This window comes from Coregonus lavaretus, assembly GCF_964263955.1.
Source record: "Coregonus lavaretus genome assembly, chromosome: 11".
Taxonomy (NCBI): domain Eukaryota; kingdom Metazoa; phylum Chordata; class Actinopteri; order Salmoniformes; family Salmonidae; genus Coregonus; species Coregonus lavaretus.
The window spans coordinates 56,240,274-56,268,106 of record NC_139998.1 but is presented as its reverse complement, the minus strand read 5'-3'; the positions used below and the strand labels follow the sequence as shown (position 1 = coordinate 56,268,106).

At 48.7% G+C, this 27,833-nt stretch overlaps 1 pseudogene across 1 annotated transcript; it reads right to left on the bottom strand.

Moving 5' to 3' along the window:
• Window positions 1-8: 8 nt before the first annotated feature.
• LOC311137609 (large ribosomal subunit protein uL11m-like) lies at window positions 9-23,906 on the bottom strand (annotated as a pseudogene). The gene is made up of 3 exons: window positions 23,829-23,906; window positions 23,157-23,691; window positions 9-17 (listed from the first exon to the last, which is right to left on the bottom strand). The product of its transcript is annotated as a large ribosomal subunit protein uL11m-like (transcript).
• Window positions 23,907-27,833: the final 3,927 nt, after the last annotated feature.

Genomic DNA, 27,833 nt, shown 5'->3' with positions numbered 1-27,833 from the left:
AGCAACAGCTATTCTTCCTGGGGTCCACAAAAAAAAACACAAAACACGACAAGTAACAAAACACTGGTACACTGACAGACAAGAACAGTCACACACATTTTAAATACAATGATATACAAACAATACAACTAAAGAATAATGTATGTGTAGATAGTGTGTTACTGTCAAGGCTGAGGTGTATGTGGTGTGGGAGTCAGGCGCAGGACACCGAAGCTTAGTCCAACAAAGTTTACTGTGAAACCACTAGGCAAAGATACAGTAAACGGCCTGAAAACAAAACAGAGGCGAGCAATACGCAAACTATGCGTATTACACTAAACAACGAAACAGATACAAAAACACGCAGTACTACGGACAGGCTGTCACGACCGTCTATAAAGGGAGCAGACCAATACGCAGCGCGTTGAGTGAACATGATGACTTTAATTGATAAAGCACGTAACTACAAAACAAAAGACGATAGTGAAGTCCAACAGTGAACAATGACTGAACTTGGAACAAAAACCCACAACCCCAAGGTGAAAACACACAGTATAAATATGGCTCCCAATCAGAGATAACGAGCCGACAGCTGACACTCGTTACCTCCGATTGGGAGTCACTGACCAAACACGGAAACAAAACCAAAACCAAACACAACAAATGAACACACCCTAACCCAACACAACCAAATGAATACACCCTGGCTCAAACAACACAGTCCCGGAGCCAGAGTGTGACACAGGCGAAAAACAACACACAACCTAACCAATACAAAACAGGCAACTTATAGGACACGTAATCAGACACAAATGGACACAGGTGTAAAAGACAGACAAAAGCAATCAAACATAGAAACATTCAACGGTGGCAGCTAGTACTCCGGGGACGACGAACGCCGAAGCCTGCCCGAACCAGGAGGAGGAGCAGCCTCGGCAGAATCCGTGACAGTACCCCCCCCCTTGACGCGCGGCTCCAGCCGTGCGCCGACCCCGGCCTCGGGGACGGCCAGGAGGACGCGGACCCGGGCGCGTGGGATGCCCACGGTGGAACTCAGTCAGGAGGGATGGATCTAGGATGTCCCTTCTAGGCACCCAGCACCGTTCCTCCGGACCGTACCCCTCCCACTCCACGAGATACTGGAGACCACTCATCCGGCGCCTCGAGTCCAAGATGGTCCGGACCCTGTACGCCGGGGCCCCCTCGATGTCCAAAGGGGGCGGAGGGGTCTCTCTTATCTCATCTTCTTGGAGTGGGCCAGCTACCACCGGCCTGAGAAGAGACACATGGAACGAGGGGTTAATATTCTTGTACTCAATAGGCAGTTGTAACCTGTAACACACCTCGTTCAATCTTCTCAGGACTTTAAAGGGCCCCACAAACCGCCGACCCAGCTTCCGGCAGGGCAGGCGGAGGGGCAGGTTTCGAGTCGAGAGCCAGACTCGATCTCCCGGTGCATATACCGGTCCCTCACTGCGGTGGCGATCGGCGCTCGCCTTTTGTTGACGGATGGCCCGCTGCAGATGGACATGGGCAGCGTCCCACGTCTCCTCCGAGCGCCGAATCCACTCATCCACCGCAGGGGCCTCGATCTGGCTCTCGTGCCATGGTGCCAGGACCGGCTGATATCCTAAAACACACTGGAAAGGTGTTAAATTGGTGGAGGAGTGGCAGAGAGAGTTCTGGGCCATCTCTGCCCAGGGGATATACCTAGACCACTCCTCCGGCCGGCCCTGGCAATAGGACCTCAGAAACCTACCCACATCCTGGTTGACTCGTTCAACCTGCCCATTGCTCTCTGGGTGGTACCCCGAGGTAAGGCTCACCGAGACCCCCAAGCGTTCCATGAACGCCCCCCAGACTCTGGAGGTGAACTGGGGACCTCGGTCAGACACAATATCCTCGGGGACCCCATAGTGCCGGAACACGTGGGTAAATAGGGCCTCAGCGGTCTGTAGGGCAGTAGGGAGACCCGGCATTGGGAGGAGACGACAGGCCTTGGAAAACCGATCCACAACGACCAAAATGGTGGTATTCCCCTGGGAGGGGGGTAGGTCGGTCACAAAATCCACCGAGAGGTGGGACCATGGTCGTTGTGGAACGGGCAGGGGATGTAACTTTCCCCTGGGCAAATGTCTAGGCGCCTTACACTGGGCGCACACCGAGCAGGAGGAGACATAAACCCTCACATCCTTAGCTAACGTTGGCCACCAGTATTTCACGCTAAGGCAGTGCACTGTCCGGCCAATACCTGGATGTCCAGAGGAGGGTGATGTATGAGCCCAATAAATAAGGCGATCACGAACCTCGAGCGGAACGTACGTCCGCCCCACAGACACTCGGGGGGAGTAGGGTCGGTACGCAGTGCCAGCTCGATCTCCGCATCGACCTCCCACACCACCGGAGCCACCAGACAAGACTCCGGCAGTATGGGAGTAGGCTCAATGGACCTCTCCTCTGTGTCATACCGCCGGGACAGGGCGTCTGCCTTACCGTTCTGGGACCCTGGGATGTATGTGATCTTAAAAACAAACCGGGTCAGGAACATGTTCCACCTAGCCTGACGAGGGTTCAATCTCCTAGCTGCCCGGATGTACTCCAGGTTACGGTGATCAGTCAGAATGAGGAAAGGGTGTTGAGCCCCCTCAAGCCAATGCCTCCACACCTTTAGGGCCTGGACTACAGCTAACAGCTCCCTGTCCCCTACGTCATAATTACGCTCCGCCGAGCTGAGCTTCTTGGAATAGAACGCACAGGGGCGGAGCTTAGGTGGCGTGCCGGACCGTTGTGACAGGACTGCCCCAATACCGGCCTCGGACGCGTCTACCTCTACTTGGAATGGTAAAGAGGGATCCGGATGCGCCAGCACCGGAGCCGAGGTGAACAGGTTCTTCAGTTTGACAAATGCCCTGTCCGCCTCAGCTGACCACTGCAAACGAACCGGACCCCCCTTTAGCAGGGACGTAATGGGAGCTGCAACCTGTCCAAAGCCCCGGATAAACCTCCGGTAGTAATTAGCAAAACCCAAAAACTGCTGCACCTCTTTTACAGTGGTTGGAGTTTGCCAATTACGCACGGCCGACACACGGTCAACCTCTATCTTCACACCAGACGCGGACAACCGATAACCCAAAAAGGAGACTGACTCCTGGAAGAACAAGCATTTTTCTGCCTTGACATACAAGTCATGCTCCAACAGTCTCCTCAACACTCGGCGCACCAGGGCTACATGCTCGGCTCGTGTAGAAGAGTACACTAGGATGTCGTCGATGTACACTACCACACCCTGCCCATGCATGTCCCGGAAAATCTCGTCAACAAAGGATTGGAAGACTGAAGGAGCATTCATTAACCCGTATGGCATGACGAGATACTCGTAATGATCCGAGGTGGTGCTAAATGCTGTTTTCCATTCATCCCCCTCCCTAATGCGCACCAGATTGTACGCGCTCCTGAGATCCAACTTTGTGAAGAACCGCGCTCCGCGTAATGATTCTGTCATAGTCGCAATCAGTGGAAGAGGGTAACTGTACTTAACCGTGATCCGATTGAGACTACGGTAATCAATACACGGGCGCAAACCCCCGTCCTTCTTCTTCACAAAGAAGAAACTCGAGGAAACCGGGGAAGTGGAGGACCGTATGTATCCCTGTGCCAAGGACTCGGCTATGTAAGTCTCCATAGCCGCTGTCTCCTCTTGAGACAGGGGATACACACGGCTCCGCGGAAGTGCCGCTCCTGTTTGGAGATCTATCGCACAATCCCCCTGTCTATGAGGTGATAGCCGTGTTGCCCTCGTTTTGCTGAATACCAGTGCTAAATCCTCATATTCAGGGGGAATGCGCATTGCGGGCACTTGGTTCGGACTCTCTACCGAGGTCGCCCCTAAGGAAACCCCTAGACATCTCCCTACACACTGGGCAGACCACTCCATAAGAGCCCTCTGTTGCCACGCAATGGTAGGATCATGGGCGCTTAACCAGGGAAGCCCCAGCACCACGGGATACGCAGGAGAGTCAATCAGATAAAACTGAATGATCTCCTCATGACCCCCCTGCGTCGTCATCTTAAGTGGTGCTGTGACTTCTCTGATCAACCCCGACCCCAACGGCCGGCTGTCTAGGGCATGAACAGGAAAGGGGGCTTCTACCGGCCGAAGGGGAATTCCTAACCTATAACAAAATGCACGATCAACAAAATTCCCAGCTGCGCCTGAATCTACTAGCGCCTTATGCTGGGAATGAGGTGCCACCTGTGGAAATCTCACAGGTATACACATGTGACCAACAGAGAGCTCTGGGTAAGTGGGGCGCCTACTCACCTGAAATGACTCCCCAGTGCGTGACCTGTTGTCCCCTCTCCCAGGAGACCCTCCCCAGCACCTGGCCGCGGTGTGTCCTCCACGGCCACAGTTGGTGCAGGGGATGGCCCCCCTCGGGTTCTCTCTCCTCCTCTCTCTAGCGCCAGCACCTCCGAGCTCCATGGGAATCGGCTCGGAGGTGCTGGAGGGTGGAATGGACGACCCCCACTCGGGACGTCCGCGGGTAGCCAGCAGGGTGTCGAGACGGATGGAGATGTCCACCAACTGGTCGAAGGATAGGTTGGTGTCCCTGCAGGCCAGCTCACGACGAACGTCCTCTCGTAGGCTACACCGGTAATGGTCGATGAGGGCCCTCTCATTCCACCCCGCATCCGCCGCTAGAGTCCGGAACTCCAGGGCGAACTCTTGTGCGCTCCTCTTCCCCTGTCGGAGGTGGAACAGACGCTCCCCCGCCGCCTTCCCCTCAGGTGGATGATCGAAGACAGCCCTGAAGCGGCGGGAGAACTCCGCGTAGGTGATGGTAGCGGCGTCTATTCCCCTTCATTCAGCGTTGGCCCACTCCAACGCCTTGCCGGATAGACAGGAGATGAGGGCGGAGACGCTCTCGTATCCCGAGGGCGCTGGGTGTATGGTGGCCAGGTAGAGTTCCACCTGCAGGAGGAACCCCTGACACCCGGCTGCAGAACCATCATATGCCCTCGGGAGCGAGAGCCGAATGCCACTGGGTTCCGGTGCTGAGAGAGGAGGACTGGCCGTTGGTGATGGGATGGTGTGAGAAGGCGTGGGCACCTCTCCCGTAACCAACCGGCACAGAGTGTTGGACACCTCGTTCATGGCGGCCCCAAGTTGCCGGATCATGATGTCTTGGTCGCTGATCCGATCCTCCAGCGACTTGGGTGCCGCCACTGCTCCTGCTGACTCCATAATGGTGTGTTGTTCTGTCAAGGCTGAGGTGTATGTGGTGTGGGAGTCAGGCGCAGGACACCGAAGCTTAGTCCAACAAAGTTTACTGTGAAACCACTAGGCAAAGATACAGTAAACGGCCTCAAAACAAAACAGAGGCGAGCAATACGCAAACTATGCGTATTACACTAAACAACGAAACAGATACAAAAACACGCAGTACTACGGACAGGCGAAAAACAACACACAACCTAACCAATACAAAACAGGCAACTTATAGGACACGTAATCAGACACAAACGGACACAGGTGTAAAAGACAGACAAAAGCAATCAAACATAGAAACATTCAACGGTGGCAGCTAGTACTCCGGGGACGACGAACGCCGAAGCCTGCCCGAACCAGGAGGAGGAGCAGCCTCGGCAGAATCCGTGACAGTTACGAGTCTGTGTGTGCGTGTGTTTGTGTGTGTGTCATTTTCCATATTGTGCCATGAGATGTTGTTTTATAGATTTTGTTTAAGGTAATTTAGCTGTTTGCTTGAGTCACTGGAGATGGAAGTGAGTTCAATGCGATCATGGCTGTGCGTTGCCGTGAATTCGTTTTGGACTTGAGGACTGTGAAGAGACCCCTGGTGGCATGTATTTTGGGGGTATCTGAGCTGTATGTTATTTGATGATGCAGACAATCTGGCATTTTTTATCACAGTAATATAATAAAAACTAGAAGAGAAGCAGTTAATCTCTAGTCAACCCTCAACCAGGAAAGACTGGCAGGCATGTTGTTGATGTTAGTTCTGTATGTGCAGTTAAGGGCTCTGTTTTGAGCCAGCTGCAGCTTTGCTAGGTCTTTCAGCTGCAGCTTTGCTAGGTCTTTCAGCTGCAGCTTTGCTAGGTCTTTCAGCTGCAGCTTTGCTAGGTCTTTCAGCTGCAGCTTTGCTAGGTCTTTCTTCACTAAGGGAGCCAAGCCAAGCCTGTAAACAAGCTATATTAGAACCAGACAATGTTGTGATAATTGTGTTGTTTACTCTATAACCCATTTGTTTACACGCCACTGTGATATACAATAAGGCCGACAGAACAAAAAGACAACAGTCACATAGTGGCGGAATAAATTCAACTACACATACGTTTGTTTCATCACAAAAACCGGAGAGCAACATCTGTCTTGTGAGAATTCGTCGGTGAGTGGGTAACCGCCTCTACCATCCGTTCTATTGGCCAACGTGCAATCACTGGAGAATAAACTGGATGATCTCCGTTCGAGACTATCCTACCAATGGGACATAACATTTTTTTTATATCTTATGTTTCACCGAGTCGTGGCTGAACGACGACACGGATAGTATAGAGTTGGCTGGGTTTTCCGTGCATCGGCAGGATAGAACAGGGGTGGGGGTGTCTATTTGTCAATAACAGCTGGCGCGCGATGTCTAATATTAAGGTAGTCTCGAGGTATTGCTCGCCTGAGGTAGAGTACCTCATGATAAGCTGTAGACCACACTATCTACCAAGAGATTTTTCATCTATATTTTTTTACCACCACAAACCGACGCTGGCACTAAGACCGCACTCAACGAGCTGTATAAGGCCATAAGCAAACAAGAAAATGCTCATCCAGAAGCAGCACTCCTAGTGGCCGGGGACATTAATGCAGGCAAACTTAAATCGGTTTTACCTAATTTCTACCAGCATGTCACATATGCAACCAGAGGGGGAAAAAAACTCTAGACCACCTTTACTCCACACTCAGAGACGCGTACAAAGCTCTCCCTCGCCCTCCATTTGGCAAATCTGACCATAATTCTATCCTCCTGATTCCTGCTTACAAGCAAAAACTAAAGCAGGAAGTACCAGTGACTCGCTCAATATGGAAGTGGTCAGATGAGGCGGATGCTACGCTACAGGACTGTTTTGCTAGCACAGACTGGAATATGTTCTGGAATTCATGCAATGGAATTGAGGAGTATACCCCCTTAGTCACCGGCTTCATCAATAAGTGCATCGACGACGTCGTCTCCACAGTGACTGTACGTACATATCCCAACCAGAAGCCATGGATTACAGGCAACATCCGCACCGAGCTAAAGGCTAGAGCTGCCGCTTTCAAGGAGCGGGACACTAATCGGGACAATTATAAGAAATCCCGCTATGCCCTCAGACGAACCATCAAACAGGCAAAGCGTCAATACAGGACTAAGACTGAATCCTACTACACCGGCTATGACGCTCATCGGATGTGGCAGGGCAAACTATTACGGACTACAAAGGGAAACCCAGCCGTAAGCTGCCCAGTGACACGAACCTACTAGACGGGCTAAATGCCTTTTATGCTCGCTTCGAGGCAAGCAACACTGAAGCATGCATGAGAGCACCAGCTGTTCCGGACGACTGTGTGATCAAGCTCTCCGTAGCCGATGTGAGCAAGACCTTTAAACAGGTCAACATTCACAAGGCCGCGGGGCCAGACGGATTACAAGGACGTGTACTCAGAGCATGCGCGGACCAACTCGCAAGTGTCTTCACTGACATTTTCAACCTCTGACCGAGTCTGTAATACCTACATGTTTCAAGCAGACCACCATAGTCCCTGTGCCCAAGAAAGCGAAGGCTACCTGCCTAAATGACTACCGCCCCGTAGCACTCATGTCGGTAGCCATGAAGGCTTTGAAAGGCTGGTCATGGCTCACATCAACACCATCATCCTGGAAACCCTAGACCCACTCCAATTCGCATACCGCCCCAACAGATCCACAGATGACGCAATCTCAATCGCACTCCACACTGCCCATTCCAACCTGGACAAAATGAACACCTATGTGAGAATGCTGTTCATTGACTACAGCTCAGCGTTCAACACCATAGTGCCCTCAAAGCTCATCACTAAGTTAAGGACCCTGCGACTCAACACCTCCCTCTGCAACTGGATCCTGGACTTCCTGACGGGCCACCTCCAGGTGGTAAGGGTAGGCAACAACACATCTGCACGCTGATCCTCAACACGGGGGACCCTCAAGGGTGCGTGCTTAGTCCCCTCCTGTACTCCCTGTTCACCCACGACTGCGTGGCCAAGCACGACTCCAACACCATCATTAAGTTTGCTGACGACACAACGGTGGTAGGCCTGATCACCGACAATGATGGGAGGAGGTCAGAGACCTGGCCGTGTGGTGCCAGGACAACAACCTCCCCCTCAACGTGAACAAGACAAAGGATATGATCGTGGACTACATCGACATGGCTGTAGTGGAGCGGGTCGAGAGTTTCAAGTTCCTTGGTGTCCACATCACCAACAAACTATCATGGTCCAAACACACCAAGACAGTCGTGAAGAGGGCACGACAACGCCTTTTTCCCCTCAAGAGACTGAAAAGACTTGGCATGGGTCCTCAGATCCTCAAAAAGTTATACAGCTGCACCATGGAGGGCATCCTGACCAGTTGCTTCACCACCTGGTATGGCAACTGCTCAGCATCCGACCGTAAGGCGCTACAGAGAGTAGTGCGTACGGCCCAGTACATCACTGGGGCCAAGCTTCCTGCCATCCAGGACCTGTATACTAGGCGGTGTCAGAGGAGGGCCAAAAAATTGTCAAAGACTCCAGTCACCCAAGTCATAGGCTGTTCTTTCTGCTACCTCACGGCAAGCAGTACCGGAGCGCCAGGTCTAGGTCCAAAAGGCTCCTTAACAGCTTCTACCTCCAAGCCATAAGACTGCTGAACAACTAATCAAATGGACACACAGACTATTTGCATTGTTTATTATCTATGCATAGTTGCTTTACCCCTACCTACATGTAAAAATTACCTTGACTAACCTGTAGCCCCGCACATTGACTCGGTACCTGTGCCCCCTGTATCTAGCCTCGTTACTGTTATTTTATTGTGTTGCTTTTAAAAATGTGTAAATGTTTTAAGTTTATTTAGTAAATATTTTCTTAACTCTATTTTCTTAAACTGCATTGTTGGTTAAGGGCTTGTCAGTAAGTATTTCACTGTAAGGTCTACACCTGTTGTATTTGGCACTTGTGACAAATAAAATATGATTTGATTTTGTCCTGTGAAGTCCACAAAGCGAATATTGCATGTAACAAACAGTTATATGACCTGCAACATGGTCAAGCAAGTTCATCTTTTCAACAATTTTCTAAACAACTACTAACTTAGAACCAAGTCAGCACAAAGAAAACAGGAACACTGCCTCTGCTATTCCAGCACCATTTCGACTTCAACATCTAAACATCATCAAATCAAGAAGGCTATACAGTGCATTTGGAAAGTATTCAGACCCCTTGACTTTTTCCACATTTTGTTACATTACAGCCTTTTTCTAAAATGGATTAAATAAAACAAATTCCTCATCAATCTACACACAATACCCCACAATGACGAAGTGAAAACAGGTTTTTAGAAATTTTTGCAAACGTATCAAATATTAAAACCATAAAACCTTATTTACATAAGTATTCAGACCCTTTGCGATGAGACTCGAAATTGAGCTCAGGTGCATACTGTTTCCATTGATCATCCTTGAGATGTTTCTACAACTTGATTGGAGTCCACCTGTGGTAAATTCAATTGATTGGACATGATTTGGAAAGGCACACACCTGTCTATATAAGGTCCAACAGTTGACAGTGCATGCCAGAGCAAGAAGCAAGCCATGAGGATGAAGGAATTGTCCGTAGAGCACCTAGACAGGATTGTGTCGAGGCACAGATCTGGGGAAGGATACCAAAACATTTCTGCAGCATTGAAGGTCCCAAGGACACAGTGGCCTCCATCATTCTTAAATGGAAGAAGTTTGGAACCATCAAGACTCTTCCTAGAGCTGGCCGCCCAGCCAAAACTGAGCAATTGGGGGAGAAGAGCCTTGGCCAGGGAGGTGACCAAGAACCCGATGGTCACTCTGACAGGGCTCTAGAGTTCCTCTGTGGAGATGGGAGAACCTTCCAGAAGGACAACCATCTCTGCAGCACTTCACCAATCAGGCCTTTATGGTAGACGGAAGCCACTCCTCAGTAAAAGGCACATGACAGCCCGCTTGGAGTTTGCGCATGTAAGAGCTAAAACCAAGCAATGAAGGAATTGTCGAAGGAATTGTCCGTAGAACTCAGAGACAGGATTGTGTCGAGGCACAGATCTCAGGAAGGGTACCAAAAAAGTTATGCAGCATTGAAGGTCCCCAAGAACACAGTGGCCTCCATCATTCTTAAATGGAAGAAGTTTGGAACCACCAAGACTCTTCCTAGAGCTGGCCGCCCAGCCAAACTGAGCAATCGGGGGAGAAGGGCCTTGTTCAGGGAGGTGACCAAGAACCCGATGGTCACTCTGACAGAGCTCTGTGGAGATGGGATAACCTTCCAGAAGGACAACCATCTCTGCAGCAGTCCACCAATCAGGCCTTTATGGTAGAGTGGCCAGACGGAAGCCACTCCTCAGTAAAAGCAACATGACAGCCCGCTTGGAGTATGCCAAAAAGCACCTAAAGGACTCTCAGACCATGAGAAATAAGATTATCTGGTCTGATGAAACCAAGATTGAACTCTTTGGCCTGAATGCCAAGCGTCACATCTGGAGGAAACCTGGCACCATCCCTACGGTGAAGCATGGTTGTGGAAGAATCATGCTGTGGGGATTTTTTTCAGCAGCAGGGACTGGGAGATTAGTCAGGATCGAGGGAAAGATGAACAGAGCAAAGTACAGAGAGAGATCCTTGATGAAAACCTGCTCCAGAGCGCTCAGGACCTCAGATTGGGGTGAATGTTCACCTTCCAACAGGACAACAACCCTAAGCACACAGCCAAGACAACGCAAGAGTGGCTTTGGGACAAGTCTCTGAATGTCCTTGAGTGGCCCAGCCAGAGCCCGGACTTGAACCCGATCGAACATCTCTGAAGAGACCTGAAAACAGCTGTGCAGCGACGCTCCCCATCCAACCTGACAGAGCTTCAGAGGATCTGCAGTGAAGAATGGGGGAAACTCCCCAAATACAGGTGTGCCAAGCTTGTAGCGTCATACCCAAGAAGACTCAAGGCTGTAATCTCTGCTAAATGTGCTTCAACAAAGTACTGAGTAAAGGGTCTGAATACTTAAATAAATGTGCTATTTCAGTTGTTGTTTTTTTATAAATTTGCAAACATTTCTAAAAACCTGTTTTTGCTTTGTCATAACGGGGTATTGTGTATTGATTGATGAGTAATATTTTTTTTAATCAATTTTAAAATAAGGCTGTAACGTAACAAAATGTGGAAAAAGTCAAGGGGTCTGAATACTTTCCGAATGCACTGTTAATGCTTAGTTTAATACACTGAAAACAAACTTAAAGATACCAAAAACTATTGCCTGTCCATGGCACTGATTTCTGTCTTTGTGTGTGTGTGTCTTTGTGTGTGTCTGTGTGTGTGTGTGTGTGTGTGTGTGTGTGTGTGTGTGTGTGTGTGTGTGTGTGTGTGTGTGTGTGAGGAAACTAGTTGAAAGCCAATGCCCTCCTCCTCTCTTTCATGTTGGCTAAACGATCTATGGCTCTGTCATACAGTACACTTTTAGTTTTTGTTGTCACAGGCTACCTTGGCTCAATCAGGTGTAAGAGCACTGACTCGCCATTAGCAGCTCACTTTGTTGAAGCTAACCGTCCTATCTCCTCCCTCAAATACACATTTATAGTTAGATCAGAATCGCCATCATAATCATTGGCCTGCACAGAGAATTAAGTCAAAACCACAAATCCAAATCCCCATCCATGGCTTAGGAAAGGGACGAGTTAGCAAGCTAGCTACTGCAGGACGTCAACACAAGCAGACCAGAAACAGACATGTTTTTCTGAAAACAACGTTTTGCTTAGGATGTGATTTGATTGGTGTGAAGCCACATCCGACGAGCGTCAGAGCCGGTGTAGTATGATTCAAGCTTAGTCCTGTATTGACGCTTTGCCTGTTTGATGGATCGTCCGAGGTCGTAGCAGGATTTTTTTATAAGCGTCTGGATTTGTATCGCACTCCACAACAACTTTGTCAATATGACTTGAACATGATAATTAACCATCCAATGTTATACCTAGGAGTTTAGCATCCTCAATTTGCTCAATGGTCACACTCTTTATGCACAACTCCAGTTGAGGATTAGGTCTTAGACAATGTTTTGAATAAAATACAATGCTTTTAGTTTTAGATGTATTTAAGATACGTTTATTATTAATCACACATTCTGATACTGACTGTAACTCAGGGGTGTCAAACTCATTTTAGCTCAGGGGCCACATGGAGGAAAATCTATTCCCAAGTGGGCCGGACCGGAAAAATCATGGTATATATAACTTAAAAACAACAACTTCAGATTGTTTTCTTTGTTTTAATACGATCAACATACAACATAAAGCTGGAGCCTGAGGACAGTGTGTCCAAAATAGTACAAGCACAACATCACTATTAATCATAAAACACGTCAAGTTTATTTGAGAATTCTAAAGAAAAAGAACACACAAACACACAATGCCTCAGTGATTAACAGAACTGTTTCACAGATCACAGAACTATATCAGGGTGTCATTTCTCAGGCAGAAATGTAGATAAAAATAATGAAATCCTGTTCCCCAAACAAGTGCAAGAAACACAGAGTCAAGAATAGGTTAAATATACAAATAAAATAAAATAAATTAAAAACAATAGCACATCAACATAAAAACATATAGACATAAAGCTGGAGCCTGAGGACAGTGTCCAAAAGCACAACATCACTATTAATCATAAAACACCTCAAGTTATTTGAAAGTTCTGAGGACAAAGAACACACAAACACACAATGCCTCAGTGATTAACACAACTGTTTCACAGATCACAGAACTATTTCAGGGTGTCATTTCTCAGGCAGAAATGTAGATACAAATAATGAAATCCTGTTCCCCAAACAAGTGCAAGAACCACAGAGTCAAGAATAGGTTAAATATACAAATAAAATAAAATCAATTAAAAACAATAGCACATCAACATAAAAACATTTAAACATAAATCTGAAAGCGTTGCTCAAACTCCCGTAACAGTCCCGTTATTTTATCTTTGAACCGCTTCATGTCTGCCACATGTTGGGTCGCGCACACATTTTTCAGACAGGGGAAGTGAACTGCATCACCACCGGCAAGTTGCGTCTCCCACAATGACAGCTTCAACTTGAAAGAACGTATGCTGTCATAATACTGTGTGACAACTTTGTTGCGCCCTTGCAGCTGTTTGTTCAAGTTATTCAGGTGCTCTGTAACATCCACCATAAATGCAAGGTCCTGCATCCATTCTGCGGAATGAAATTCTAACACTGGTTTGCCCTTTTCTTCCATGAACTGTTCAATTTCTTCTCGTAAATCAAAGAAACGCCTCAGCACAGCACCTCGGCTTAACCATCTTACCTCAGTGTGGTATGGCAGGCCATAGATGTGGTCTTTCTCTCTGAGAAGGCTGTCAAACTGACGGTGATTCAGGCTTCTGGATCGGATGAAATTAACAGTTTGGATGACCACCTTCATGACGTTATCCATCTTTAATGACTTGCAACACAAAGCCTCCTGGTGCAAAATACAGTGAAAAGTCAAAAAATCACGTCCTCCATTTGCAGATTGCACTTTCTCTCTGAACTTTGTCACAACGCCTGGGCGCACCATCTGTAGCCAGGCTGACAGCGCGGGACCAGTCCACTCCGACCCTGTCCAGCGCGCCGACGAGTGCGGTAAAAATATCAGCTGCTGTCGTTGTATCTGTCATCGGCACCAACTCCACTAACTCCTCGGTGACGGTCAATGTGTCATCAACTCCGCGGATGAAAATGGCCAGTTGTGCAACATCTGTAATGTCCGTGCTTTCATCAATTGCAACCGCAAACGCAATAAATGACTTTACTTTTTGCTTCAACTGGCTGTCCAAATCCACTGAAAGATCGGAAATCCTGTCTGCAACTGTGTTTCTTGTCAGGCTGATATTTTCAAAAGCCTGCCGCTTTTCAGGGCACACAATCTCCGCTGCCTTCATCATGCATGTTTTTACAAATTCACCCTCACTAAATGGTTTTGAAGCCACTGCGATTTCATTAGCAATGAGGTAGCTAGCTTTCACTGCAGCGTCACTGATGTCTCGGCTGTGAGTAAACACAGACTGCTGTTTCTTCAGACCCGCCAACAGTTCATTCACCTTCTCTCATCTCCGCTGTCCTTGAAAGTTGTCATATTTGTCGGCATGAAGACTCACATAGTGGCGACGAAGGTTATATTCTTTCAGCACTGCAACATGCTCTGAACACACCAAACATACAGCTTTCCCATTCAATTCCGTGAATAAATAGGATGACAATTTTTCTTGGAACACTCTGCACTCTGTGTCCACTTTTCTCTTTTTTGACAGAGACATATTGGGGCAATGAGGGTGCCAAAGCACATAATGTTAAAAGTAGAAGCCGTAATAAATATCGCGGGCAAAACAAAGTAGCTCATTGGCTGCACGTGCTTGACCTACTTGCTCTGCCCCGGTATAAACAGTTTGCTTGCTTAACACAATTGCTATTGCGCCATCCAGTGGACGCAATTGGAACAGCAGTTTATTTTATTGAAAAATTGCAGCGCATTTTTATACTTTACAAAAAAAATTTTTTTATTTTATTTTTATTTTTATTTTTTCCAAAATCATCTCGCGGGCCGGATTAAACCCGTTTGCGGGCCTGATTCGGCCCGCGGGCCGGACGTTTGACACCCCTGCTGTAACTCCTTATTTCAAATTTCAGTGAGCTCACTGGCTTTGGGTGGTAACATGTAGAGTGTGGAATCATCCACATACAAGGCAACTGCCCCGAGGGACACTGCACTGCACATACCTGATGTTAGAGAAGCTTCCATTGAAAAACACTCCCTGGGTTCTGTTGGATAAATAACTCTCCAACTATGTGATGGCAGGTGATGTAAAGCCATAGTAAGTGAGTTTTTTTCAATAACAAACTGATAACAAAACTGACAAACTGTGGTCTCAGGGCACCATTGAAAATTAGACCATGGTCTCAATTGGGCTCACATTGATTGAATAAAAGTTAATAATAACAATTTATGATCAATAACATCAAAGGCTGCCCTGAAATCTAACAATATAGGTCCAACTATCATCTTATTATCCATTTATTTTAACCAATCATCAGTCATCTGAGTCGGTGGCCTTCTTTATATGCATGCTGAAAGTCGGTGGTTAACTTGTTCTCTCGGGAAAAAAAGCATTGTATTTGGTCAAGCACAATCCTCTCCATCAGTTTACTAAGAACAGGCAGTAAACTGATTGGGCGGCTGTTAGAGCCAGCAAAGGGCGCTATACTATTGTTAGGTAGTGGAATTACTTTAGCTTCCTTGCACGCCTGTGGACACACACACTCCTTTAGGCTTTGGTTAAAGACATAGCAAATAGGGCTGGCAATACAGTCTGCTACCATTCTCAATAGTTTCCCCATCAAGGTTGTCTGTACCTGGTGGCTTATCATTATTGATGGATAACAATAGTTTTTCCACCTCTCCAACACTAACGTGACCAAATTCAAAACAGCAATCCTTCTCTTTCATTAGTAGATATTTTATACAAAAATATGATTGTTCACTGTTCAATGTTGTTTTTCCACTTTACTAGTCAAACAGTAATGCAAATGATTGGCAATATCGAAAGTGTTTGTTATAAATGACCCATCATCTTCAATGAAGGATGTAGATTAATTAGTCTTTCTGCCCATTATATAATTGAAGATACTCCAAAGTCTTTTTCCGTTGTGTTTTATGTCATGTATCTTGGTTTGGCAATATAACTTATTGTTATTTTTCTTAAGTTTAGTCACAACATTTCTCAATTTACAGTATGTCAACCAATTAGCTGAGCAGCCTGACTTACTTGCCACCTCTTTTGCATAATTTATTTGAACCATAAAATGTTTCAATTCATCATCGATCCAGACGGCTCTAACAGTTCTCAAAGTTAGCTTCGTAACAGGTGCATGCTGGTCAACAATTCTCATGAATAATTGTACAAATACTTCCAGTGCTGCATCTGGATTCACTTCCTCATACACATCAGACCAATATACGTACACTACCAGTCAAAAGTTTTAGAACACCTACTAATTAAGGGTTTTTCTTTATTTTTACTATTTTCTACATTGTAGAATAATAGTGAAGACATCAAAACTATAAATAAAACATATGGAATCATGTAGTAACCAAAAAAGTGTTAAACAAATCAAAATATATTTGAGATTTTTCAAATAGCCACCCTTTGCCTTGATGACAGCTTTTCACACTCTCGGCATTCTATCAACCAGCTCATGAGGTAGTCACCTGGAATGCATTTCAATTAACAGGTGTGCCTTCTTGAAAGTTAATTTGTGGAATTTATTTCCTTCTTAATGCGTATCAGACAATCAGTTGTGTTGTGACAAGGTAGGGGGGGTCGGGGGTTATACAGAAGATAGCCCTATTTGGTAAAAGTCCAAGAGTCTATGAAATAACATTTGCATATACAGAAATTCTGTGCCAAACATTCTGAGGCCTTCTATTTTAGTCTGCCACATCACACTTATAACAGGAACTGATAGCTAGCTGTTCGTGGAGTGACAGACTAAAATAGAAGGCCTCGAAATGACTGTAAGTTGTGTTCGTCAGCTACTACAGAGAGAGGGAAACAGAAGTAAGGTCAGGGGTCAGAGGTAGTTGAGCCAATCAGAGAGGAATCTACAGTGCATTCGGAAGGTATTCAGACCCATTCCCTTTTTCCACATTTTGTTACGTTACAGCCTTATTCTAAAATTTATTAGAACTCAGTTCATAACACCGGCTACTGTCTGGCTTTATAGTTGTTGTTGTGTATAGTTTTTTTTATAGTTGTTTTCCCCCGTATTTGTTTATTCACAGAAATGTTCAAATGATGAGGATAATGAAATAATTGGATGGCTTTATTTTATTTATTGAGCTTGCTATCTGGCACAATATTGTTCGTAGTGGGTATATTGGAATGAAGGCACTATATTGTTCGTAGTGGGTATATTGGCTATTGGATGTGTTTGTGTCATTGGCTATTGGATGTGTTTGTGTCATTGGCTATTGGATGTGTTTGTGTCATTGGCTATTGGATGTGTTTGTGTCATTGGCTATTGGATGTGTTTGTGTCATTGGCTATTGGATGTGTTTGTGTCATTGGCTATTGGATGTGTGTGTGTCATTGGCTATTGGATGTGTTTGTGTCATTGGCTATTGGATGTGTGTGTGTCAAGCAGTTTTGGGCTGAAAATGGTATTTTGCTCTGTCAGAAGAAACTGAGAACAGTGTCTGTCTGCATCATGTAGGAATGGGGGCCATAGATACACTTTTTATATGGCACTGTGCTATGGAACACCATGTCCTGGACAAACACGCATTGTAATCAGACATAGAGCAGTATAACCCCATTTAAAAGGACCCTTTCAGACCAGCCTTCAAACAAACGAGTCAAAGTGAGTGTCAGTATCTTCTCCATGCACAATGCCCCATTGAACCGGCTCCAAGTTTAGAGTCGAGTAGCTGACTAAACTCCACTCCATGGTGAAGGACATTTCTGATGAACTCCACCAACGGATTTGAGCAGAGACCAGGCTTTGTGGAATTCAGCTCCAACTACATCAATTCTCCCAAGGTCAATACTTCAAAAAATAATAATTATGAAACGCTTACCTTGTACCTGTTTGTCCTCTGTAGTTGCGTGCCTGTCTTTGTTCAACCAGTTTTTGCCCAGTGTGTTGGTGGTTGTATTTCATTAACGTTTATTGAAAAAGTATGGATTTCAACAAACAAAGAACGGTATGCAACTACAGATGGACAAACATAGGTACAAGGTAACATTTGACAGACACTCTTATCCAGAGCGACTTACACAAGCAATTAGAGTTAAGTGCCTTGCTCACGAGCACATCAACATATTTTTCACCTATTAGGCTCAGGATTAAAACCAGCAACCTTACGGCTACTGGCCCAACGCTCTTAACCGCTAGGCTACCTGCCAACACATAGGTAGGATAGGGGGTGGCTCTCATTTCCTCTACACTGACACAGTCTCTGCTGCTGCCTCTGCTGCTGCCTCTGCTGCTGCCTCTGCTGCTGCCTCTGCTGCTGTCTCTGCTGCTGCCTCTGCTGCTGCCTCTGCTGCTGCCTCTGCTACTGCCTCTGCTGCTGTCTCTGCTGCTTCTGCCTCTGCTTCTGTCTCTGCTGATATCTCTGCTGCTGTCTCTGCTGCTGCCTCTGCTGCTGTCTCTGCTGCTGCCTCTGCTTCTGCCTCTGCTTCTATCTCTGCTGCTGTCTCTGCTGCTGCCTCTGCTGTTATCTCTGCTGCGGTCTCTGCTGCTGCCTCTGCTGCTGCCTCTGCTGCTGCCTCTGCTGCTGCCTCTGCTGCTGCCTCAGCTGCTGCCTCTGCTGCTGCCTCTGCTGCTGCCTCTGCTGCTGTCTCTGCTGCTGCATCTGCTTCTGCCTCTGCTTCTATCTCTGCTGCTGTCTCTGCTGCTGCCTCTGCTTCTATCTCTGCTGCGGTCTCTGCTTCTATCTCTGCTGCTGTCTCTGCTGCTGTCTCTGCTGCTGCCTCTGCTTCTGCCTCTGCTGCTGCCTCTGCTGCTGCCTCTGCTGCTGTCTCTGCTACTGCCTCTGCTGCTGTCTCTGCTGCTATCTCTGCTGCTATCTCTGCTGCTATCTCTGCTCCTATCTCTACTGCTGCCTCTGCTCCTGTCTCTGCTGCTGCCTCTGCTGCTGTCTCTGCTGCTTCTGCCTCTGCTGATATCTCTGCTGCTGTCTCTGCTGCTGCCTCTGCTGCTGTCTCTGCTGCTGCCTCTGCTTCTGCCTCTGCTTCTATCTCTGCTGCTGTCTCTGCTGCTGCCTCTGCTGTTATCTCTGCTGCGGTCTCTGCTGCGGTCTCTGCTGCTATCTCTGCTGCTGTCTCTGCTGCTGTCTCTGCTGCTGTCTCTGCTGCTGTCTCTGCTGCTGCCTCTGCTGCTGTCTCTGCTTCTGCCTCTGCTGCTGTCTCTGCTGCTGCCTCTGCATGCTGCCTCTGCTGCTGTCTCTGCTGCTGTCTCTGCTGCTGTCTCTGCTGCTGCCTCTGCTGCTGCCTCTGCTGCTGCCTCTGCTGCTGCCTCTGCTGCTGCCTCTGCTGCTGTCTCTGCTGCTGCCTCTGCTGCTGTCTCTGCTGCTGTCTCTGCTGCTGCCTCTGCTGCTGTCTCTGCTACTGCCTCTGCTGCTGTCTCTGCTGCTATCTCTGCTGCTATCTCTGCTGCTATCTCTGCTCCTATCTCTACTGCTGCCTCTGCTGCTGCCTCTGCTCCTGTCTCTGCTGCTGCCTCTGCTGCTGTCTCTGCTGCTTCTGCCTCTGCTGATATCTCTGCTGCTGTCTCTGCTGCTGCCTCTGCTGCTGTCTCTGCTGCTGCCTCTGCTTCTGCCTCTGCTTCTATCTCTGCTGCTGTCTCTGCTGCTGCCTCTGCTGTTATCTCTGCTGCGGTCTCTGCTGCGGTCTCTGCTTCTATCTCTGCTGCTGTCTCTGCTGCTGTCTCTGCTGCTGTCTCTGCTTCTATCTCTGCTGCTGTCTCTGCTGCTGCCTCTGCTGTTATCTCTGCTGCGGTCTCTGCTGCGGTCTCTGCTTCTATCTCTGCTGCTGTCTCTGCTGCTGTCTCTGCTGCTGTCTCTGCTGCTGCCTCTGCTGCTGTCTCTGCTTCTGCCTCTGCTGCTGTCTCTGCTGCTGCCTCTGCTGCTGCCTCTGCTGCTGTCTCTGCTGCTGTCTCTGCTGCTGTCTCTACTGCTGTCTCTGCTGCTGCCTCTGCTGCTGTCTCTGCTGCTGCCTCTGCTGCTGCCTCTGCTGCTGCCTCTGCTGCTGTCTCTGCTGCTGCCTCTGCTGCTGCCTCTGCTGCTGTCTCTGCTGCTGCCTCTGCTGCTGTCTCTGCTGCTGTCTCTGCTGCTGCCTCTGCTGCTGTCTCTGCTTCTGCCTCTGCTGCTGTCTCTGCTGCTGCCTCTGCTGCTGCCTCTGCTGCTGTCTCTGCTGCTGTCTCTGCTGCTGTCTCTACTGCTGTCTCTGCTGCTGCCTCTGCTGCTGTCTCTGCTGCTGCCTCTGCTGCTGCCTCTGCTGCTGCCTCTGCTGCTGCCTCTGCTGCTGTCTCTGCTGCTGCCTCTGCTGCTGCCTCTGCTGCTGTCTCTGCTGCTGCCTCTGCTGCTGTCTCTGCTGCTGTCTCTGCTGCTGCCTCTGCTGCTGTCTCTGCTACTGCCTCTGCTGCTGTCTCTGCTGCTATCTCTGCTTCTATCTCTGCTGCTATCTCTGCTCCTATCTCTACTGCTGCCTCTGCTCCTGTCTCTGCTGCTGCCTCTGCTGCTGTCTCTGCTGCTTCTGCCTCTGCTGATATCTCTGCTGCTGTCTCTGCTGCTGCCTCTGCTGCTGTCTCTGCTGCTGCCTCTGCTTCTGCCTCTGCTTCTATCTCTGCTGCTGTCTCTGCTGCTGCCTCTGCTGTTATCTCTGCTGCGGTCTCTGCTGCGGTCTCTGCTGCTATCTCTGCTGCTGTCTCTGCTGCTGTCTCTGCTGCTGTCTCTGCTGCTGTCTCTGCTGCTGCCTCTGCTGCTGTCTCTGCTTCTGCCTCTGCTGCTGTCTCTGCTGCTGCCTCTGCTGCTGTCTCTGCTGCTGTCTCTGCTGCTGTCTCTGCTGCTGTCTCTGCTGCTGCCTCTGCTGCTGCCTCTGCTGCTGCCTCTGCTGCTGCCTCTGCTGCTGCCTCTGCTGCTGTCTCTGCTGCTGCCTCTGCTGCTGTCTCTGCTGCTGTCTCTGCTGCTGCCTCTGCTGCTGTCTCTGCTACTGCCTCTGCTGCTGTCTCTGCTGCTATCTCTGCTGCTATCTCTGCTGCTATCTCTGCTCCTATCTCTACTGCTGCCTCTGCTGCTGCCTCTGCTCCTGTCTCTGCTGCTGCCTCTGCTGCTGTCTCTGCTGCTTCTGCCTCTGCTGATATCTCTGCTGCTGTCTCTGCTGCTGCCTCTGCTGCTGTCTCTGCTGCTGCCTCTGCTTCTGCCTCTGCTTCTATCTCTGCTGCTGTCTCTGCTGCTGCCTCTGCTGTTATCTCTGCTGCGGTCTCTGCTGCGGTCTCTGCTTCTATCTCTGCTGCTGTCTCTGCTGCTGTCTCTGCTGCTGTCTCTGCTTCTATCTCTGCTGCTGTCTCTGCTGCTGCCTCTGCTGTTATCTCTGCTGCGGTCTCTGCTGCGGTCTCTGCTTCTATCTCTGCTGCTGTCTCTGCTGCTGTCTCTGCTGCTGTCTCTGCTGCTGCCTCTGCTGCTGTCTCTGCTTCTGCCTCTGCTGCTGTCTCTGCTGCTGCCTCTGCTGCTGCCTCTGCTGCTGTCTCTGCTGCTGTCTCTGCTGCTGTCTCTACTGCTGTCTCTGCTGCTGCCTCTGCTGCTGTCTCTGCTGCTGCCTCTGCTGCTGCCTCTGCTGCTGCCTCTGCTGCTGTCTCTGCTGCTGCCTCTGCTGCTGCCTCTGCTGCTGTCTCTGCTGCTGCCTCTGCTGCTGTCTCTGCTGCTGTCTCTGCTGCTGCCTCTGCTGCTGTCTCTGCTACTGCCTCTGCTGCTGTCTCTGCTGCTATCTCTGCTTCTATCTCTGCTGCTATCTCTGCTCCTATCTCTACTACTGCCTCTGCTGCTGCCTCTGCTCCTGTCTCTGCTGCTGCCTCTGCTGCTGTCTCTGCTGCTTCTGCCTCTGCTGATATCTCTGCTGCTGTCTCTGCTGCTGTCTCTGCTGCTGCCTCTGCTTCTGCCTCTGCTTCTATCTCTGCTGCTGTCTCTGCTGCTGCCTCTGCTGTTATCTCTGCTGCGGTCTCTGCTGCGGTCTCTGCTGCTATCTCTGCTGCTGTCTCTGCTGCTGTCTCTGCTGCTGTCTCTGCTGCTGCCTCTGCTGCTGTCTCTGCTTCTGCCTCTGCTGCTGTCTCTGCTGCTGCCTCTGCTGCTGCCTCTGCTGCTGTCTCTGCTGCTGTCTCTGCTGCTGTCTCTGCTGCTGCCTCTGCTGCTGTCTCTGCTGCTGTCTCTGCTGCTGTCTCTACTGCTGTCTCTGCTGCTGCCTCTGCTGCTGTCTCTGCTGCTGCCTCTGCTGCTGCCTCTGCTGCTGTCTCTGCTGCTGCCTCTGCTGCTGCCTCTGCTGCTGTCTCTGCTGCTGTCTCTGCTGCTGTCTCTGCTGCTGCCTCTGCTGCTGTCTCTGCTACTGCCTCTGCTGCTGTCTCTGCTGCTATCTCTGCTTCTATCTCTGCTGCTATCTCTGCTCCTATCTCTACTACTGCCTCTGCTGCTGCCTCTGCTCCTGTCTCTGCTGCTGCCTCTGCTGCTGTCTCTGCTGCTTCTGCCTCTGCTGATATCTCTGCTGCTGTCTCTGCTGCTGCCTCTGCTGCTGTCTCTGCTGCTGCCTCTGCTTCTGCCTCTGCTTCTATCTCTGCTGCTGTCTCTGCTGCTGCCTCTGCTGTTATCTCTGCTGCGGTCTCTGCTGCGGTCTCTGCTGCTATCTCTGCTGCTGTCTCTGCTGCTGTCTCTGCTGCTGTCTCTGCTGCTGCCTCTGCTGCTGTCTCTGCTTCTGCCTCTGCTGCTGTCTCTGCTGCTGCCTCTGCTGCTGCCTCTGCTGCTGTCTCTGCTGCTGTCTCTGCTGCTGTCTCTGCTGCTGCCTCTGCTGCTGTCTCTGCTGCTGCCTCTGCTGCTGCCTCTGCTGCTGCCTCTGCTGCTGTCTCTGCTGCTGCCTCTGCTGCTGCCTCTGCTGCTGTCTCTGCTGCTGCCTCTGCTGCTGTCTCTGCTGCTGTCTCTGCTGCTGCCTCTGCTGCTGTCTCTGCTGCTGTCTCTGCTGCTACCTCTGCTGCTGCCTCTGCTTCTGCCTCTGCTGCTGTCTCTGCTGCTACCTCTGCTGCTGTCTCTGCTGCTGTCTCTGCTGCTGTCTCTGCTGTTGCCTCTGCTGCTGTCTCTGCTGCTGTTTCCGCTGCTGCCTCTGCTGCTGTCTCTGCTGCTGCTGTCTCTGATGCTGCCTCAGCTCTCAACCTCTCCTCCTTCTCCTCCAGGAAAGTGTTGTACTCCTCTGCCGATAACTTCTTGACGATCTCAATGCCCAACGAGCGAGCCGAGCCGATGATGCTCTTGACGACCATCTCTAGGGAAGCGTTCTGCTTCTTGAAGGCTTGTCCGGGGCCTTGACCTGAGCGATCTCATACACAGTCTTCACAGACACCATCCCAGCTGTCTCATGGCCTGTTTTTCTGGCCCCTCTCTGGATGCCAGCCGCCTGCTTGAGGAAGTAAGACATTTCCTGTCAGGCTTAACGTGGATCTTGATGGGCAGAGGGATTCCTTCCTTGAGCTCTTTGGTCTTCTCGTTGAAGTCCTTGCAGTACTGGCCGATGGGGATGCCCTTCTGTCCCTGGACAGGGCCGAGAGGGAGTCCAGGGGCGGCCTGCCCGGATCTCACTATGGCCCGGATCAGCTTAGTCAGCTAAGAGTCGAGCCGATTGCAGAAAAATAACACGGAGAGGTAAAAATCTCTGAGCGAGAGACAACGGCAAAAAAAGAGCAGTCATCCTAGAAGGCTGACATAACACCAGGGACAGAGGCTATCACGACCCTTGTCACCGTCTGACAAAGCAAGGGGGCAACAGATCCATGGATCCCTAAATGGGGGCATTCAGAGGGCTGTCTGCGGCCTGTCATCGGTGCCTCCTGCCCGGGAACCTCGGGGAACAAAGCACCCTGTTCAGGTGCTGGGTCACTGGGATGACAGCACGGTGATGTCCACTGTCCTAATGTCATCGGTCAGCCAGCCAGTTCCTACCTAGCTGATCAACCTCAGACCTTGAAACTGTTACATAGCAGAATTGAAGTGAGCACAAAGTATGAACGTATGAGACTGCCATGTTGATAATAAAATATGTGTTCTCAGGGCCTCTTTGAAACATGTCAGCAAAGCATTGAATCCAGGGCCCATATTCATAAAGCAAGAAGAAGTGCTGATCTAGAAGCAGTTTTGCCTTTTTAGATTATATAATGAATGGATAGGGGGATCTGATCTTATAATCAGCACTCACACGCTGCGCTTTATGAATATGATACGCTCTAAGGAAGGACATTATATAAATCGGCATCAGAATCCAAATGTTCTATTCTTCAACACATGCAAGTCTAATGCCGGATCTGCCGGATCTGCTGCCTGCTATTTTCTTATCCTTCGTTTGATTAGCAGACCTTTCATTTTTACGAAAAGGAGACTCATTTTTTTATTGAGTTTGATCCGTGATGGATTTGATCTGAGATTGATTTGAGAGATTAGTCGTTGTTGGTATTTGTGCATATCTGTCCACCTTCATTATTGATCCCCGCATTGTTTACGTCAACGTGCATGGAGCCTATCGAGCAGTCTTGGGTGAAAGGCTGGAGACAGTTAATGTTGAGCAGTTCTGAAGGGGTGAGGCAGCTCAACACTGCTGATATGGAGTACAGGGTGATGGCTGCTCACTCACTGGTTCCAGTGCCTATTGCTTCTCCAGGCGGCTTGGTTCACGTTCACTCAGTTCTTTTTCAAATCAAATCAAATCAAATCAATGTTTATTTGTCACACGCGCCGAATACAACAGGTGTAGACCTTACCGTGAAATGCTTACTTACAAGCCCTTAACCAACATTGCAGTTCAAGAAATAGAGTTCAGAAAATATTTACTAAATAAACTAAAGTAAAAAATAAAAATAAAAAGTAACACAAGAAAATTACATAACAATAGCGAGGCTATATACAGGGGGTACCGGTACCATGTCAATGTGCAGGGGTACAGGTTAGTCGAGGTAATTTGTAAAGTGACTATGCATAGATAATAAACAGCGAGTAGCAGCAGTGTAAAAACAAATGTAAATAGGCCATTTGATTAATTCTTCAGCAGTCTTATGGCTTGGGGGTAGAAGCTGTTAAGGAGCCTTTTGGTCATAGACTTGGCGCTCAGGTGCCGCTTGCCGTGTGGTAGCAGAGAGAACAATCTATGACTTGGGTGACTGGAGTCTTTGACCATTTTTTGGGCCTTCCTCTGACACCGCCTAGTATAGAGGTCCTGGATGGCAGGAAGCTTGGCCCCAGTGATGTACTGGGCCGTACGTACTACCCTCTGTAGCGCCTTAATGTCAGATGCCGAGCAGTTGCCATACCAGGCGGTGATGCAACTGGTCAGGATGCTCTCGATGGTGCAGCTGTATAACTTTTTGAGGATCTGGGGACCCATGCCAAATCTTTTCAGTCTCCTGAGGGGGAAAAGGTGATGTTGTGCCCTCTTCACAACTGTCTTGGTGTGTTTGGACCATGATAGTTTGTTAGTGATGTGGACACCCAGGAACTTGAAACTCTCGACCCGCTCCACTTCAGCCCCGTCAATGTTAATTGGGGACTGTTCGGCCCTCCTTTTCCTATAGTCCACGATCAGCTCCTTTGTCTTGCTCACATTGAGGGAGAGGTTGTTGTCCTGGCATCACACTGCCAGGTCTCTGACCTCCTCCCTATAGGCTGTCTCATCGTTGTCGATGATCAGGTCTGCCACTGTTGTGTCATCAGCAAACTTAATGATGGTGTTGGAGTCTTGCTTGGCCACGCAGTCATGGGTGAACAGGGAGTACAGGAGGGGACTAAGCACGCACTCCTGAGGGGCCCCAGTGTCACGACATCCGCCGAGGCTGCCTCCCCTCCTTGTTCGGGCAGGCTTCGGCGTTCATCGTCACCGGCTTACTAGCCACTGCCGCTCCATATCTCATCATTACATTTGTCTTGTCAATTACACACACCTGGTTCATATCCCCTCATTAGTCTGTGTATAAGTGTTCCCTCTGCCCCCTTGTCCTTGTGGGTGATTGTTTATTGTGAGAGTAGTGGAGCTACTCGTACCTTGTATTGCCAGGGTAGATAGTTTCCCCTGTGCCTGTTTTCTGTTGTCGCTATCCAGCGCAATTGTGTACGACGGAATAAACTCTGTATTCGGTGATTTACATTTTAGTCATTTAGCAGACGCTCTTATCCAGAGCGACTTACAGTTAGTGAATACATTTTTTTTTTTTTTTTATACTGGCCCCCCGTGGGAATCAAACCCACAACCCTGGCGTTGCAAACACCATGCTCTATCAACTGAGCTACATCCCTGACGGCCAATTCCCTCCCCTACCCTGGACGACACTGGGCCAATTGTGCCCCGCCCCATGGGTCTCCCGGTCGCAGCCGGCTGCAACAGAGCCTGGATTCGAACCAGGATCTCTAGTGGCACAGTTAGCACTGCGATGCAGTGCCTTAGACCACTGCGCCACTCGGGAGACATTTACCCTCCTGTGCCTGACTCTTTCTATCACACTCATCACACCCAGTGTTGAGGATCAGCGTGGCAGATGTGTTGTTGCCTACCCTTACCACCTGGGGACGGCCCATCAGGAAGTCCAGGATCCAGTTGCAGAGGGAGGAGTTTAGTCCCAGGGTCCTTCAATCAAAAGGTGTGTCAGCCCAGGAAGTGAACTTAATTGCAGTCAATACACAACTTCAAAACGCAGAAAACGTGCCCATGGCACAAAGGTTGGTGTGCCAATCATAGCTGGTTTTTAATTAATGAATGTAACCTGACCAGACTGCTATTGTTGAGACCTATTCTCTGTAAAAAGGTTCACCAAGCTTCACCCAGTTCTTCAACCATAAGTTATTTGCAAAACAAATGTGTCAACATGCCCCAGGCACAATGGTTGGGATGTTAATCCAAGTTGCCATCATTCAACAATGTCAACGAACCAAATATTACATTATTGAGTGTGTGTGCATACCATACATCTTCTATGGAAGAAGTTCAACAAGCTTCACCAGCATTCCTCTAAGGTCAAAGCGTGGGTAAAATCACTGGGGAAGCCAAGCCAGAAAAAAATGTGTTTTGTTTGCTATCCTGTTGTCTGCTGAGTCACGGTTAAGTAATTATACCACACCAGGCACCCTACGAATGGGGTGAAAATCAATCCCTATTCCTTATATAATAGTGCACTACTTTTGACCAAGGGCTTACGTAGGGCTTTTTGTCAAAAGTAGTGCACTATAAAGTGAATAGGATCCTATTTGAGGCATCCTAAGACTAGCAAAGGATCTGTAATTTTTAATTTAAGTTCACCCACCATATAACCAGTTGTTATTGATAAGCTAGGTTGAGGAATGATCAAATATTTTAATGTGTGATTTAATTATCAAACTTGTCCAAACTCCTACAACACGGCAATGACATACAGATACATGCTTTCATGTCAAAACATTGTAAGCATTTCTGTATGGTTGGCAGTCTTTTACATATTCATATGAAAAAGATTTATGCGTCGCTCTGGATAAGAGCGTCTGCTAAATGACTAAAATGTCAATGTAATGTAAAATGTTTGCTCTATAACCTGTTAGTTCATATGCCTTGACACCGTGATATATACAGTGCTATGAAAAAGTATTTGCCCCCTTTTCTATTTTTCTCTACTTTTGCATATTTGTGATACTGAATGTTATCAGATCTTCAACCAAAACCTAATATTAGATAAAGGGAACATAAGTGAACAAATAACACAACAATTACATATTTATTTCATAAACAAAGTTATGCA